Source organism: Scyliorhinus canicula, chromosome 26 (assembly GCF_902713615.1).
Source record: "Scyliorhinus canicula chromosome 26, sScyCan1.1, whole genome shotgun sequence".
Taxonomy (NCBI): Eukaryota; Metazoa; Chordata; class Chondrichthyes; order Carcharhiniformes; family Scyliorhinidae; genus Scyliorhinus; species Scyliorhinus canicula.
In genome coordinates this window covers 13,092,461-13,108,195 of record NC_052171.1, presented here as the reverse complement: position 1 = coordinate 13,108,195, position 15,735 = coordinate 13,092,461, and the positions used below count along the sequence as shown (strand labels likewise).

General features: G+C 51.5%; 2 non-coding genes and 1 pseudogene across 2 annotated transcripts; all 3 read right to left on the bottom strand.

Moving 5' to 3' along the window:
• Positions 1-1,118: 1,118 nt before the first annotated feature.
• Positions 1,119-1,309, bottom strand: LOC119957648. Its single transcript, XR_005458876.1, has one exon. It is a non-coding gene; the product is annotated as a U2 spliceosomal RNA (small nuclear RNA).
• Positions 1,310-2,085: 776 nt separating this feature from the next.
• LOC119957597 lies at positions 2,086-2,267 on the bottom strand. The gene has a single exon (XR_005458841.1). It is a non-coding gene; the product is annotated as a U2 spliceosomal RNA (small nuclear RNA).
• A 12,250-nt stretch (positions 2,268-14,517) lies between these two features.
• Positions 14,518-14,685, bottom strand: LOC119957608 (annotated as a pseudogene).
• Between the last annotated feature and the right edge of the window lie 1,050 nt (positions 14,686-15,735).

The window sequence follows — 15,735 nt, the reverse complement described above, 5'->3', positions numbered from 1 at the left end:
AGTCGATCAGTACACGCTTCACGAAGAAGTTTCGATCCACAGGCGACTTCCCTTCCGACTTCCTGACTGTGACTCGGACAGTGTTTCGCACTCCCCAGCCTGGTGGTCGGGATGCAGCAGTGGTCATAGCTGCAACGTTGGCTCTTGACTGTACCGGCGTTAGGCCCAAACCAAGGTTTAGGCCAGCATGAAGATCCACCAATAGCAGCCGAGCTTAAACGTCTCTTCAGTCTTCAGTCTCTCCAATCCACGATCGACATCAAGATCGAAATCCTTTGCCTCCCCCGATCAAGTGCGCTACGCTTGATCTTAACCAAAAGGCCGAGAAGCGATAGCCCATTTTTGCCGCCTATGGCTCTGGTCCTCCTCGTCCACCGACATTCAGCTGCACCTTGCTGCGCTCGACTGTGCTTTGGAACTTTTACACTACGGTGACGGTTGGTCAATAGACCTGCAGTTTGGCCAAGCACGGTGGAGTCTGAGCGTGCAGTACCAGAAAATCCTAATAGGTGGTTGTCGTCTGACCCGCCTGCCCCAGTACACACCAGAAGAAAGGAAGACGCTGTGATGGCCCAGTGGCACCCAACCCAGGGAATCGAAGAAACCTCCAGCTTTGCCGTGAAAAATGCAATCTGTGCACACAGCATGTAATGGCGAAATGGAACAGGGGGCAACGTCTACGCTCCACGAACTCCACCCTGGTGTTTTGGCCGTGGCGTCAGGAGGATGAAAAGAGACGCCGTGAAGGCATACATCCATCCCAACCTGAGAGCCATTCAGTCTGACGCTACACTTTCCTGTATTGCCGAATGAAGAGCTGTGGAAAATGAAGTGAGGAGAACGCAAGTCGGCATCCTAGAGTGATGGTGAGTGGCCTGTAAAAACCAGCAGGAAAACTGTGTGGCATATGAGCAGAAAACGGAGCCTGTGTGCTTCAAGTCTGCAAGCCCATTGGCTCGCAACTTTAGTACACGAGTTGCTGCCAGCAGAAAATCTAGCAGTGCTTTGGAGCCTGAAAGTCCTTAGATTGGTCAGGATGAGAGAACTTGACAGCGTGAAAAGGAAAAGGCTATTTATGCGCCATGATCTGCTTTTGCACATTTTGCTCCCGAAAACGGGTTGAGGGCACCATTCCTGGAAGCACTGCAAGACCAGGTTGATGCTTGGAGCGGAAGGAGCAAGCCCCTTGACCATCTCCGAGTCCCAAAAATCAATTTAATATTTCGTCCCTAGATTGGGGACATATCAGATATTAAACTGATAAGAACAGATACTACACTTGATCTGAGCCAAAAGGCCGAGAAGCGATAGCCCATATATGCCGCCTATGGCTCTGGTCCTCCTCGTCCACCGACATTCAGCTGCACCTTGCTGCGCTCGACTGTGCTTTGGAACTTTTACTCTACGGTGACGGTTGGTCAATAGACCTGCAGTTTGGCCGAGCACGGTGGAGTCTGTGCGTGCAGTACCAGAAAATCCTAATAGGTGGACGTCGTCTGACCCGCCTGCCCCAATACACACCAGAAGAAAGGAAGACGCTGTGATGGCCCAGTGGCACCCAACCCAGGGAATCGAAGAAACCTCCAGCTTTGCCGATCAAAATGCAATCTGTGCACACAGCATGTAATGGCGAAATGGGGGCAATGTCTAGACTCCCCTAACTCCACCCTGGTGTTTTGGCCGTGGCGTCAGGAGGATGAAATGAGACGCCGTGAAGGCATACATCCATCCAAACCTGAGAGCCATTCAGTCTGACTCTACACTTTCCTGTATTGCCGAATGAAGAGCTGTGGAAAATGAAGTGAGGAGAACGCAAGTCGTCATCCTGGAGTGATGGTGAGTGGCCTGTAAAAAGCAGGAAAACTGTGTGGCATATGAGCAGAAAACGGAGCCTGTGTGCCGCAAGTCTGCAAGCCCTTTGGCTCGCAACTTTAGTACGCGAGTTGCTGCCAGCAGAAAACCTAGCAGTGCTTTGGAGCCTGAAAGTCCTTAGATTGGTCAGGATGAGAGAACTTGACAGAGTGAAAAGGAGGAGGCTATTTATGCGCCATGATCTACTTTTGCACGTTTTGCTCCCCAAAACGGGGTGAGGGCACCATTCCTGGAAGCACTGCAAGACCAGATTGATGTTTGGAGCGGAAGGAGCAAGCCCCTGGACCATCCCCGAGTCCCAAAAATCAATTTAATATTTCGTCCCGATATTGGGGACATATCAGATATTAAACTGATAAGAACAGATTTTTTTTTTTTTTTTTTTCAAAAAATATACTTTATTCATAAAATTTATCTTAATCTTTACAGAACATTTCAAAATACCTTGACTGTACATTTCCGTCTCAGTTACATTCATTTGTCGTCGATTCCATTGGGATAACGTTGCACACGTATCCTACTATAAGTTACAGTTCTTTTTTCAATATTTACATTACTTTGTTTCTTTCATACATACATTCTGGTAATGGAAAAAAAAAGAACTCCGGACCAAGGGGTTTTACACTGTTACCAACCCCTCGGTGTACATTTGGTGGTAAGACCTTACACTGTGGTCTTTCCCCATTGCGCCTTGGCGGCCGCTGCCCCAAGCTTGAGTGCGTCCCTCAGCACGTAGTCCTGGACCTTGGAATGTGCCAGTCTGCAACACTCGGTCGAGGACAGTTCTTTGCACTGGAAGATCAGCAAGTTTCGGGCAGACCAAAGAGCGTCTTTCACCGCATTGATAACCTTCCAGCAGCAGTTGATATCTGTCTCGGTGTGGGTCCCCGGAAACAGTCCATAGAGCACAGAGTCCTGTGTCACAGAGCTGCTCGGGATGAACCTTGACAGATACCACTGCATCTCACTCCAGACCTGTTTTGCAAAGGCACATTCCACAAGGAGGTGTGTGGCTGTTTCATTTCCCCCACAACCACTCCGAGGGCAGCGTGCATTGATGCTGAGCCTTCGGGTGTACATGAAGAATCTGACAGGGAGGGCCCTTCTCACCACCAGCCAAGCTAGGTCTTGGTGCTTGTTTGAAAGTTCTGGTGATGAGGCATTCTGCCAGATGGCTCTGACAGTCGGCTCAGGGAACCATCCAACATCCTCCACAGTCTCCTTTTCTCTGAGGGTCTCGAGGACATTACGTGCTGACCACTGCTTCATTGCCTTGTGGTCAAAGGTGTTTTCCTTCAAAAATTTTTCCACGAAGGATAGGTGGTACGGCACGGTCCAACTGCTTGGAGCGTTCCGCGGCAATGAGGCCAGGCCCATCCTTCGTAACACCGGGGACAGGTAGTACCTCAGTATGTAGTGACACTTGGTGTTTGTATACCCGGGGTCTACGCACAGCTTGATGCAGTTGCACACAAAGGTGGCCATCAGGATGAGGGCGGCGTTGGGTACGTTCCTCCCTCCTTTATCTAGAGGCTTGTACATTGTGTCTCTTCGGACCCGGTCCATCTTGGATCTCCAGATGAATTTGAAGATGGCCCGGGTGACTGCTGCGGCGTAGGTCCGAGTGATGGGCCAGACCTGCGCCACGTACAGTAACACCGAGAGTACCTCACACCTGATGACCAGGGTTTTGCCCGCAATGGAGAGGGAGCGTTGCTCCCACCAGCCCAGTTTCTGTTTTGCTTTGGTGATTCGTTCCTCCCAGTTTTTGGTGCATGCCCCAGCCGCTCCGAACCATATCCCCAGCACATTCAGGTAATCTGACCTGATCGTGAAGGGGACAAAGGATCGGTCGGCCCAGTTTCCAAAGAACATGGCCTCGCTCTTGCCGCGGTTTACCTTGGCTCCTGAGGCCAGTTCAAACTGGTCGCAGGTGTCCAAGAGCCTGCCTACAGACGCGGGATCCGAGCAGAAGACGGCGACGTCGTCCATGTACAGGGAGGCCTTGACTTCCGTGCCTCCGCTGCCAGGGATCGTCACCCCTCTCATGTCCGGATCCTTCCTGATGGACTCGGCAAAAGGTTCTATGCAGCATACAAAAAGGGCCGAGGAGAGAGGGCAGCCCTGCCTGACTCCAGATTTGATCTGGAACTTTTCTGATTCCCACCCATTGATTGAGACTGCGCTATAGATGTTTGTGTAGAGCAGTTTGATCCAATTGCGAATTTCCTCCCCAAACCCCATTTTGGAGAGCACATCCATCATGTAGGTGTGCGATATTCTGTCAAAAGCCTTCTCCTGGTCAAGGCTGATGAGGCAGGTGTCCACCCTCCTGTCCTGCACGTAGGCGATTGTATCCCTGAGCAGCGCGAGGCTGTCAGAGATCTTCCTGCCAGGTACAGCACAGGTTTGGTCAGGGTGGATTACCGACTCCAGAGCAGACTTGACCCGATTGGCGATGACTTTGGCTAAGATTTTGTAATCCACATTTAACAGTGAAATGGGTCGCCAATTTCGAATTTCTTCCCTTTCCCCCTTCTGCTTGTAGATGAGGGTGATGATGCCTTTCCGCATGGATTCTGACATGCTGCCATCCAGAAGCATACTCTCGTACACTTCCAGCAGGTCTGGGCCCATCCAGTCCCACAGAGCCAAGTACAACTCAGCCGGTAAGCCGTCGCTTCCGGGAGTTTTACTCGTCTCAAAGGACTTGACGGCCTTTGTCAGTTCGTCCAGAGTTAGTGGTTTGTCCAGGTTTTCCCCCTCGTTGTCGTCCAAGACCTCCGTGATAGACGACAGGAAGGTCTGGGTAACAGTGCTGTCTGTTGGCTTCAGATCATACAGTCTGGCATAGAAGGATTGACTGATCCTCAGTATGTCAGACTGCGATGTCTTTACAGAGCCATCTTCTTCCTTCAGGCTGCTGATCACAGAGGTCTCTCTGTGCACCTTCTGGAAGAAGAAGCGTGAGCATTTTTCATCCTGCTCCACAGAGCGGACTCTGGACCGGAAGATGACCTTGGAGGCCTCCGAGGTGTAGAGAGAGGCCTGCTGGCTCTTCACCTCTTGGAGATCCTCCTTGACATCAACCCTCATCGACTGCAGCTGGAGTAAGTTTTGCATGCTTTTCTGGAGCCTGGTTGTGACCCCTCGTCTCTCTCTCACCTTCTGTATGCCCTTGAGAATGAAGAACCTTTTGATGTTCCCCTTGATTGCTTCCCACCAGAGATGTGGAGACTCAAAGAGGGGTTTCACGGTTCTCCAACCTTTGTAATCCCTTTTGAGTTCCTGGAGGTTCTCTGGGGTCAACAGTTTTACATTTAGCTTCCATGTCCCCCTGCCCACCCCCTGGTTTTCCTGCAGGTGGCAGTCAGCCAGTAGAAGGCAGTGGTCAGAGAAGAACACCGGCTTGACATCGGTGGGCCTGACCGTGAAAGCACGGGACACAAAAAAGAAATCTATTCTGGAACGGACGGATCCATCTGGCCGTGACCATGTGTATCTACGCTGCGCTCCGTCTGCAGGGTTGCTGAAGACGTCGAGCAGCTTGGCGTCTTTTACCGTTTCCATCAGGAGTCTGGACGTAGCGTCTAGTTTGCTGCCGGCTCTGCCGGATCGTCCATCCGCATCGATAATGCAGTTGAAGTCACCGCCCAGGATGACCGGCATGGAGGTGGCCAACAGCAGTGGTAGTTGCTGAAGGACAGCCAGTCGCTCAGTTTTTACGGCTGGGGCATACACGTTAATAAGTCTGATAGGGGTGTTTTTGTATTTGACGTCTGCTACTAGGAGGCGTCCACCCACCACCTCCTTAACGTCGGAGATGGTGAAATTGCCTCCCCGTAGCAGAATACCCAGGCCGGAGGAACGACAGTCGTTTCCTCCTGACCAGATGGATGGCCCGTGGGACCACCAGCTCGACCAGCGCCTGTAGTTGCTGAGGTGTGGAATCCCACACTCCTGCAGAAACAGTAGGTCGGCTCTTACATTTTCTAAGTAGCCGAGTGTGGCTACACACCGCGAAGTATCTTTAATACTTCGCACATTGATTGATGCGATTTTAAAACTCATTTTAAAAAGAGTAGATTTACCCGTCTCAGATTTCAGAGTCCATTTCAGTTGGTTGTTCCAGCTGTTCAAAGTTCCCCGTCATGCCGGTGGTGTTCTCAAAATGCTTCACCGTATCAGGGTTTAGGAAGCTGCCATTGTCCTCAGTGTGGCCTTGGTCCTGATGGATGTGCGATGTGGATGGGGTGGGGGTGTAGCCGTTGTGCCCGGCGTGGCAGTCAGCGGGTGTTGGGGTTGTAGGCCGATTCCCATCGTCCAGAGGTTGGTGCTCTGGTTGAGTTTTGTTTTCGTTCCTGTCTGTGGTCTGGGGATTCTGTGTATCCTCTCCCACATTGGTGCTTTGCCTCTTTGATTGAGGCCTATTCTTTGATTGCTCGCCTTCATCGCAGGAGTTGTCGGCGCTGTTGAGTTGCCGCTTTTTACCATTCCCCGTCGGGGGTTTCTTTGATTCAATTTTCATTTTCCTCTTTGCTTTCCTTGTGCCTGCCGTTTCCCAGCGCTCTTCACTCTTTGTTCCATCCTCGGTTGTTTCGTGTTCCTCGCCAGATGGGAGTGGGGTTTTGTTGTCAGGCTGTGCTGGGGCCTCCACATTCTGTTGAGGGCCTTGCTGTTGGGTTTCGGCATTCTGTGGTGTGGCGTCTTTGTCGATGGAGGGTGCCTGTACCTCCTCCTGTGTGGTTGCCTTTTTGACTCCCCTGCTGATGATTTGCGCATAGGTTGCCCCACGTTTTGGGCAGGCCCTGTAAAGATGGCCGGCCTCCCCACACAGGTTGCAGTACTTGTCTTCCTTACAGTCCTTTGTCATGTGCCCCTCCTGCTTGCAGTTTTTGCAGAAGGTGACGTTGCAGTTGGCGGCCATGTGCCCCGCTTTGCCACAGGTGTGACATACTCGTGGCTGCCCCCCATAGTAGAGGTAGCCTCGGTTTCCTCCAATGGCGAAGCTGGAGGGTGGGTGCAAGATGGTTTCATTGGCATTCTTTCTCAGGGTTACCTTGACCTGGTGCTCGCATGTCCAGATGCCGAAGGTGTCCTTTAGTTGCATGCTGTCACTTTTCAAGTCGACGTACCTGGCGAGGAACGTAAGCACATCAGTCACGGGGACGTAGGGGTTGTACATGTGCAGCGTAACAACCCGGTTTCCCTGCGATGGTAGCGTGAACAGAGGCTCCGCATTCAGGATAGACAGGGGGCTCTGGTTGCCTTTTTCTTTAAACGCATCCAAGAACTTGATGCAATCAGCTACATTCTTGAAGGTGACATCGAAGTAACCTTTGTTGGGGAAATCTTGCAAGGCGAAGATATCTGTTGGTTGAAACCCGCAGCAGTCGATCAGTACCCGCTTCACGAAAAAGATTCGATCCTAAGGCGACTTCCCTTCCGACTTCCTGACTGTGACTCGGACAGTGTTTCGCACTCCCCAGCCTGGTGGTCGGGATGCAGCAGTGGCCATAGCTCCGACGTTGGCTCTTGACTGTACCGGCATTAGGCCCAAACCAAGGTTTAGGCCAGCATGAAGATCCACCAATAGCAGCTGAGCTTAAACGTCTCTTCAGTCTTCAGTCACTCCAATCCACGATCGACATCAAGATCGAAATCCTTTGCTTCCACCGATCAAGTGCGCTACACTTGATCTTAGCCAAAAGGCCGAGAAGCGATAGCCCATATTTGCCGCCTATGGCTCTGGTACTCCTCGTCCACCGACATTCAGCTGCACCTTGCTGCGCTCGACTGTGCTTTGGAACTTTTAGTCTACGCTGACGGTTGGTCAATAGACCTGCAGTTTGGCCGAGCACGGTGGAGTCTGTGCGTGCAGTACCAGAAAATACTAATAGGTGGTCGTCGTCTGAGCCGCCTGCCCCAGTACTCACCAGAAGAAAGGAAGACGCTGTGATGGCCCAGTGGCACCCAACGCAGGGAATCGAAGAAACCTCCAGCTTTGCCGAGCAAAATGCAATCTGTGCACACAGCATGTAATGGCGAAATGGAACAGGGGGCAATGTCTAGTCTCCGCGAGCTCCACCCTGGTGTTTTGGTCGTGGCGTCAGGGGGATGGAAAGAGACGACGTGATGGCATACATCCATCCAAATCTGAGAGCCATTCAGTCGGACACCACACTTTCCTGTTGTGCCGGATGAAGAGCAGTGGAAAAGGAAGTGAGGAGAACGCAAGTCGGCTTCCTGGAGTGAAGGTGAGTGGCCTGTAAAAACCAGCAGGAAAACTGTGTGGCATATGAGCAGAAAACGGAACTGGTTTGCTGCAAGTCTGCAAGCCCATTGGCTCGCAACTTTAGTACGTGAGTTGCCGCCAGCAGAATATCTAGCAGTGCTTTTGAGCCTGAAAGTCCTTAGATTGGTCAGGATGAGAGAACTTGACATGAGTGAAAAGGAGAAGGCTGATTATGCGCCATGATCTGCTTTTGCACGTTTTGCTCCTCAAAACGGGGTGAGGGCACCATTCCTGGAAGCACTGCAAGACCAGGTTGATGCTTGAAGCGGAAGGGGCAAGCCACAAAACCATTTTAAAAAAAAAATATACTTTATTCATAAAATTTATCATAAACTTTACAGAACATTTCAAATTGTCTTGACTGTGCATTTCCATCCGAGTTACATTCATTTGTCTTTCTTCAATTTAATTGGGATAACGTTACACACGTATCCTACAATAAGTTACAGTTCTTTCTTAAGTATTTACATTGTTTTGCTTCCTTCATACATTTTGGTATTGAAGACGCGGGCCGAGGGGTTATACACTGTTACCAACCCCTCGGTGTACATTTGTTGGTAAGACCTTACACTGTTGTCTTTCCCCATTGTGCCTTGGCGGCAGCTGCCCCAAGCTTGAGTGCGTCCCTCAGCACATAGTCCTGGACCTTGCAATGTGCCAGTCTACAACACTCGGTCGAGGACAGTTCTTTGCACTGGAAGATCAGCAAGTTTCGGGCAGACCAAAGATCGTCTTTCACCGAGTTGATGACCTTCCAGCAGCAGTTGATATTTGTTTCGGTGTGTGTCCCTGGAAACAGCCCGTAGAGCACAGAGTCCTGTGTCACAGAGCTGCTCGGGGTGAACCTTGACAGAGACCACTGCATCTCACTCCAGACCTGCTTTGCAAAGGCACATTCCACAAGGAGGTGTGTGACAGTCTCATTTCCCCCACATCCACTCCGAGGGTGTACATGAAGAATCTGACCGGGAGGGCCCTTCTCACCACCAGCCAAGCTAGGTCTTGGTGCTTGTTTGACAGTTCTGCTGATGAGGCATTCTGCCAGATGGCTCTGACAGTCTGCTCATGGAACCATCCAACGTCCTCCACAGTCTCCTTTTCTCTGAGGGTCTCGAGGACATTACGTGCTGACCACTGCTTCATTGCTTTGTGGTCAAAGGTGTTTTTCCTCCAAAAAAATTTCCACGAAGAACAGGTGTTTCGACACGGTCCAACTGCTTGGAGTGTTCCGCGGCAATGAGGCCAGGCCCATCCTTCGCAACACCGGGGACAGGTAGAACCTCAGTATGTAGTGACACCTGGTGTTTGCATACCCGGGGTCTACACACAGCTTGATGCAGTTGCACACAAAGGTGGCCATCAGGATGAGGGCGGCGTTGGGTACGGTCCTCCCTCCTTTATCTAGAGGCTTGTACATTGTGTCTCTTCGGACCCGGTCTATCTTGGATCTCCAAATGAATTTGAAGATAGCCCGGGTGACTGCTGTGGCATAGGTCCGAGTGATGGGCCAGACCTGCGCCACGTACAGTAACACCGAGAGTTCCTCACACCTGATGACCAGGGTTTTGCCCGCAATGGAGAGGGAGCGTTGCTCCCACCAGTCCAATTTCTGTTTTGCTTTAGCAATTCGTTCCTCCCAGTTTTTGGTGCATGCCCCAGCCGCTCCAAACCATATCCCCAGCACTTTCAGGTAATCTGAACTGACCGTGAAGGGGACAAAGGATCGGTCGGCCCAGTTGCCAAAGAACTTGGCGTCGGCCTTGCCGCGGTTTACCTTGGCTGCTGACGCCAGTTCAAACTGGTCGCAGGTGTCCAAGAGCCTGAGTACAAACGCAGAAAAATGCGACGTCGACCATGTACAGGGAGGCCTGTCTTCCGTGCCTCCGCTGCCTGGGATCGTCACCCCTCTCATGTCCGGATCCTTCCTGGTGGACTCGGCAAAAGGTTCTATGCAGCAGACAAACAGGGCCGAGGAGAGAGGGCAGCCCTGCCTGACCCCATATTTGATCTGGAACTTTTCTGATTCCCACCCATTGATTAAGACAGCGCTATAGATATTTGTGTAGAGCAGTTTGATCCAATTGCGAATTCCCTCCCCAAACCCCATTTTGGAGAGCACATCCATCATGTAGGTGTGCGATATTCTGTCAAAGGCCATCTCTTGGTCAAGGGTGATGAGGCAGGTGTCCACTCTCCTGTCCTGCACGTAGGCGATCATACCCCTGAGCAGCGCGAGGCTGTCAGATCTTCCTGCCGGGTACAACACAGGTCTGGTCGGGGTGAGTCACCGACTCCAGAGCACACCTGACCCGATTGGCGATGACTTTGGCTAAGATTTTGTAATCCACATTTAACAGTGAAATGGGTCGCCAATTTCGAATTTTTTTCCCTTTCCCCCGTATGCTTGTAGATGAGGGTGATGATGCCTTTTCTCGTGGATTCTGACATGCTGCCATCCAGAAGCATACTCACGTACACTTCCAGCAGGTCAGGGCCCATCCAGTCCCACAGAGCCAAATACAACTCAGCCGGTAAGCCGTCGCTTCCGGGTGTTTTACTCATCTCAAAGGACTTGACGGCCTTTGTCAGCTCGTCCAGAGATAATGGTTTGTCCAGGTTTCCCCCCTCATTGTCGTCCAAGACCTCCGTGATAGACGACAGGAAGGTCTGGGCAACAGTGCTGTCTGTTGGCTTCAGATCATACAGTCTGGCATAGAAGGATTGACTGATCCTCAGTATGTCAGACTGCGATGTCTTTACAGAGCCATCTTCTTACTTCAGGCTGCTGATCACAGAGGTCTCCCTGTGTACCTTCTGGAAGAAGAAGCGTGAGCACTTTTCATCCTGCTCCACGGAGCGGATTCTGGACCGGAAGATAACCTTTTAGGCCTCCGAGGCGTAGAGCGAGGCTTGCTGGCCCTTCACCTCTTGGAGATCCTCCTTGACATCAACCCCCATCGACTGCAGCTGGAGCAAATTTGCATGCTTTTCTGGAGCCTGGTCGTGACCCCTCGTCACTCTCTCACCTTTGAAACGCCCTTGAGGATGAAGAAGCTTTTGATGTTCCCCTTGATTGCTTCCCACCAGAGATGTGGAGACTCAAAGAGGGGTTTCACGGTTCTCCAACCTTTGTAATCCCTTTTGAGTTCCTGGAGGTTCTCTGGTGTCAACAGCTTTCCATTCAGCTTCCATGTCCCCCTGCCCAACCCCCGGTTTTCCTGCAGGTGGCAGTCAGCCAGTAGGAGACAGTGGTCAGAGAAGAACACCGGCTTGACGTCGGTGGGCCTGACCGTGAAAGCACGGGACACAAAAAATAAATCTATTCTGGAACGGACGGACCCATCTGGCCGTGACCATGTGCATCTACGCTGAGCTCCGTCTGCATGGTTGCTGAAGACGTCGAGCGGCTTGGCGTCTTTTACCGTTTCTATCAGGCGTCTGGACGTAGCGTCCAGTTTGCTGTCGGCTCTGCCGGATCGTCCAGCCGCATCGATGATACAGTTGAAGTCACTGCCCAGGATGACCGGCTTGGAGGTGGCCAACAGCAGTGGTATTTGCTGAAGGACAGCCAGCCGCTCAGTTTTTACGGCCGGGGCATACACGTTAATAAGTCTGATAGAGGTGTTTTTGTATTTGACGTCTTCTACGAGGAGGCGTCCACCCACCACCTCCTTAACGTCGGAGATGGTGAAATTGCCTCCCCGTAGCAGAATACCCAGGCCGGAGGAACGACAGTCGTTTCCTCCTGACCAGATGGATGGCCCGTGGGGCCACCAGCTCGACCAGAGCCTGTTGTTGCTGAGGTGTGAATTCCACACTCCTGCAGAAACAGTAGGTCGGCTCCCTCATTTTCTAAGTAGCCGAGTGTGGTTACACACCGCGAAGTGTCATTAATACTTCGCACATTAATAGATGCAATTTTAAAACCCATTTTAAAAAGAGTAGATTGACCAGTCTCAGATTTCAGAGTCCATTTCAGTTGGTTGTTCCAGCTGTTCAAAGTTCCCCACCATGCCGGTGGTGTTCTCAAAATGTTTCACAGTTTCAGGGTTTAGGAAGCTACCATTGTCCTCAGTGTGGCCTTGAACCTGATGGATGTGCATTGTGGGGGGGGGGGGGGTGGGGGTGTAGCCGTTGTGCCCGACGTGGCAGTCAGCGGGTGTTGGGGTTGTCGGCCGGTTCCCATCGTCCAGTGGTTGGTGTTCTGGTCGAGTTTTGTTTTTGTTCCGGCCTGTGGTCTGCGGGGTTCTGTGCATCCCCTTCCACGTTGGTGCATTGCCTCTTTAATTGAGGCCTATTCTTAGATTGCTCGCCTTCATCGCAGGAGTTGTCGGCGCTCTTGAGTTGCCGCATTTTACCATTCCCCGTCAGGGGTTTCTTTGTTTCATTTTTAATTTTCCTCTTTCCTTCTTTTGTGCCCGCCGTTTCCCAGCGCTCTTCACTCTTTGTTCCAACCTCGGTTGTCGCGTGTTCCTCGCCAGATGGGTTGTTTTGTCAGGCTGTACTGGGGCCTCCACATTCTGTTGAGGGCCTTTCTGTAGAATCTCGGAATTCTGTGGCGGGGTGTCTTTGTCGATGGAGGGTGCCTGAACCTCCTGTGTGGTTGCCTTTTTGACTCTACCGCTGATGATTTTCGCATAGGTTGCCCCTCGTTTTGGGCAGGCCCTGTAAAGATGGCCGGCCTCCACACACAGGTTGCAGTGCCTGTCTTCCTTACTGTCCTTTGTCACGTGCCCCTCCTGCTTGCAGTATTTGCAGAAGGTGACGTTGCAGTTGGCAGCCATGTGCCCCGCTTTGTCACAGGTTTGACATACTCGTGGCTGCCCCCCGGGAGTAGAGGTAGCCTCGGTTTCCTCCAATGGCGAACCTGGAGGGTGGATGCAAGATGGTTCCATTGGCGTTCGTTCTCAATGTTACCTTGACCTGGTGCCCGCTTGTCCCAGCTGTACGCTGTCACTTTTCAAGTCGACGTACCTGGCAAGGAACGTGAGCACATCAGACACGGGGACGTGGGGGTTGTACGTGTGCAGCGTAACAACCCGGTTTCACTGTGACGGTAGCGTGAACAGAGGCTCCGCAGTCAGGATAGACAGGGGGCTCTGGTTGCCTTTTTCTTCAAACGCGTCCAAGAACCTGATGCAATCAGCAACGTTCCTGAACGTGACGTCAAAATAACCGTTGTTGGGGCAATCTTGCAAGCAGTAGATATCTGTTGCTTGAAACCCACAGGAGTCGATCAGTACCCACTTCGCAAAGAAGATTCGATCCACAGGCGACTTCCCTTCCGACTTCCTCACTGTGACTCGGACAGTGTTTTGCACTCCCCAGCCTGGTGGTCGGGATGCAGCAGTGGCCAAAGCTCCGACGTTGGCTCTTGACTACCGCCGTTAGGCCCAAACCAAAAGTTTAGACCAGCATGAAGATCCACCAATAGCAATCGAGCTCAAACGTTTCATCAAAGTCCTCAGTCTCTCCAATCCACGATCGACATCAAAATCTAAATCCATAGCTTCCCCCGATCAAGTGCGCTATACTTGATCTTAACCAAAGGGCCGAGAAGCGATAGCCCATATTTGCCGCCTATGGCTCTGGTCCTCCTCGTCCAACCGACATTCAGCTGCACTTTGCTGCGCTCGACTGTGCTTTGGAACATTTAGTCTCCGGTGATGGTTGGTCAATAGACCTGCAGTTTGGCCGAACACGGTGGAGACTCTGTGTGCAGTAACAGCAAACCCCAACAGGGGGTCATCGCCTTGCCCTCCTCCCCCAGTAATCACCAGAAGAAAGGAAGACGCTGTGAAGGCCCAGTGGCACCCAACCCAGGGAATCGAAGAAACCTCCAGCTTTGCCGAGCAAAATGCAATCTGTGCACACAACATGTACTGGCGAAATTCAACAGGGGGCAATGTCTAGGCTCCCCGAGCTCCACCCTGGTGTTTTGGGCGTTGCGTCAGGAGGATGAAAAGAGACGCCGAGAAGGCATGCATCCATCCAAATCTGAGAGCCATTTTGCTGACGCCACAATTCCCTGTTGTGCCGGATGAAGAGCTGTGGAAAAGGAAGTGATGAGAACGCAATTCGGCATCATGGAGTGAAGGTGAGTAGCCTGTAAAAACCAGCAGGAAAACTGTGTGGCATATGAGCAGAAAACGGAGCCGGTTTGCCGCAAGGCTGCAAGACCATTGGCTCGCAACTTTAGTACGCGAGCTGCCGCCAGCGGAAAATCTAGCAGTGCTTTGGAGCCTGAAAGTCCTTAGATTGGTCAGGGTGAGAGAATTTGACATGAATGAAAAGGAGTAGGCTGTTTATGCGCCATGATCTGATATTGCACGTTTTGCTCCCCGGAACGATGTGAGGCCAACATTATTGGAAGCACTGCAAGACAAGGTGGATGCTTGGAGCGGAAGGGGCAAACCCTGGACCATCTCCGAGTCCCAAAAATGAATTTAATATTTCCTTCCTAGATAGGGTACATATCAGATATTAAACTGATCAGAACAGATTTTTTCAAAAAATATACTTTATTCATAAAATGTATCATAAACTTTACAGAACATTTCAAATTGTCTTGACTGTGCATTTCCATCCGAGTTACATTGATTTGCCTTTCTTCAATTCAATTGGGGTAAGGTTACACACGTATCCTACAATAAGTTACAGTTGTTTCTTAAGTATATACATTGTTTTGCTTCATTCATACATTGTGGTATTGAAGACCCGAGCCGAGGGGTTTTACACTGTTACCAACCCCTCGGTGAACATTTGCTGGTAGGACCTTACACAGTGGTCTACCCCCATTGCGCCTTGGCGGCAGCTGCCCCAAGCTTGAGTGCGTCCCTTAGCACGAGTCCTGGACCTTGGAATGTACCAGTCTGCAACACTCGGTCGAGGACAGTTCTTTGCACTGGAAGATCAGCAAGTTTCGGGCAGACCAAAGAGCGTCTTTCGCCGAGTTGATGACCTTCCAGCAGCAGTTGATATTTATTTCGGTGTGTGTCCCTGGAAACAGCCCGTAGAACACAGAGCCCTGTGTTACAGAGCTGCTCTGGATAAATCTTGCCAGATACCCGTGCATCTCACTCCAGACCTGCTTTGCAAAGGCACATTCCACAAGGAGGTGTGTGTCTGTCTCGTTTCCCCAACATTAACTCCGAGGGCAGCGTGCATTGAAGCTGAGCCTTCGGGTGTACATGAACAATACGACAGGGAGGGCCCTTCTCACCACCAGCCAAGCTCGGTCTTCGTGCTTGTTTGAAAGTTCTGGTGATGCGGCATTCTGCCAGATGGCTCTGACAGTCTGCACAGGGAATCATCCAACGTCCTCCACAGTCTCCTTTTCCCTGAGGGTCTCGAGGACATTACGTGCTGACCACTGCTTCATTGCTTTGTGGTCAAAGGTGTTTTTCTTCAAAACAATTTCCACGAAGGACAGGTGTTGCGGCACGATCCAACTGCTTGGAGCGTTCCGCGGCAATGAGGCCAGGCCCATCCTTCGCAACAACGGGGACAGGTAGAACCTCAGTATGTAGTGACACGGTGTTTGCATACCGGGGTCTACGCACAGCTTG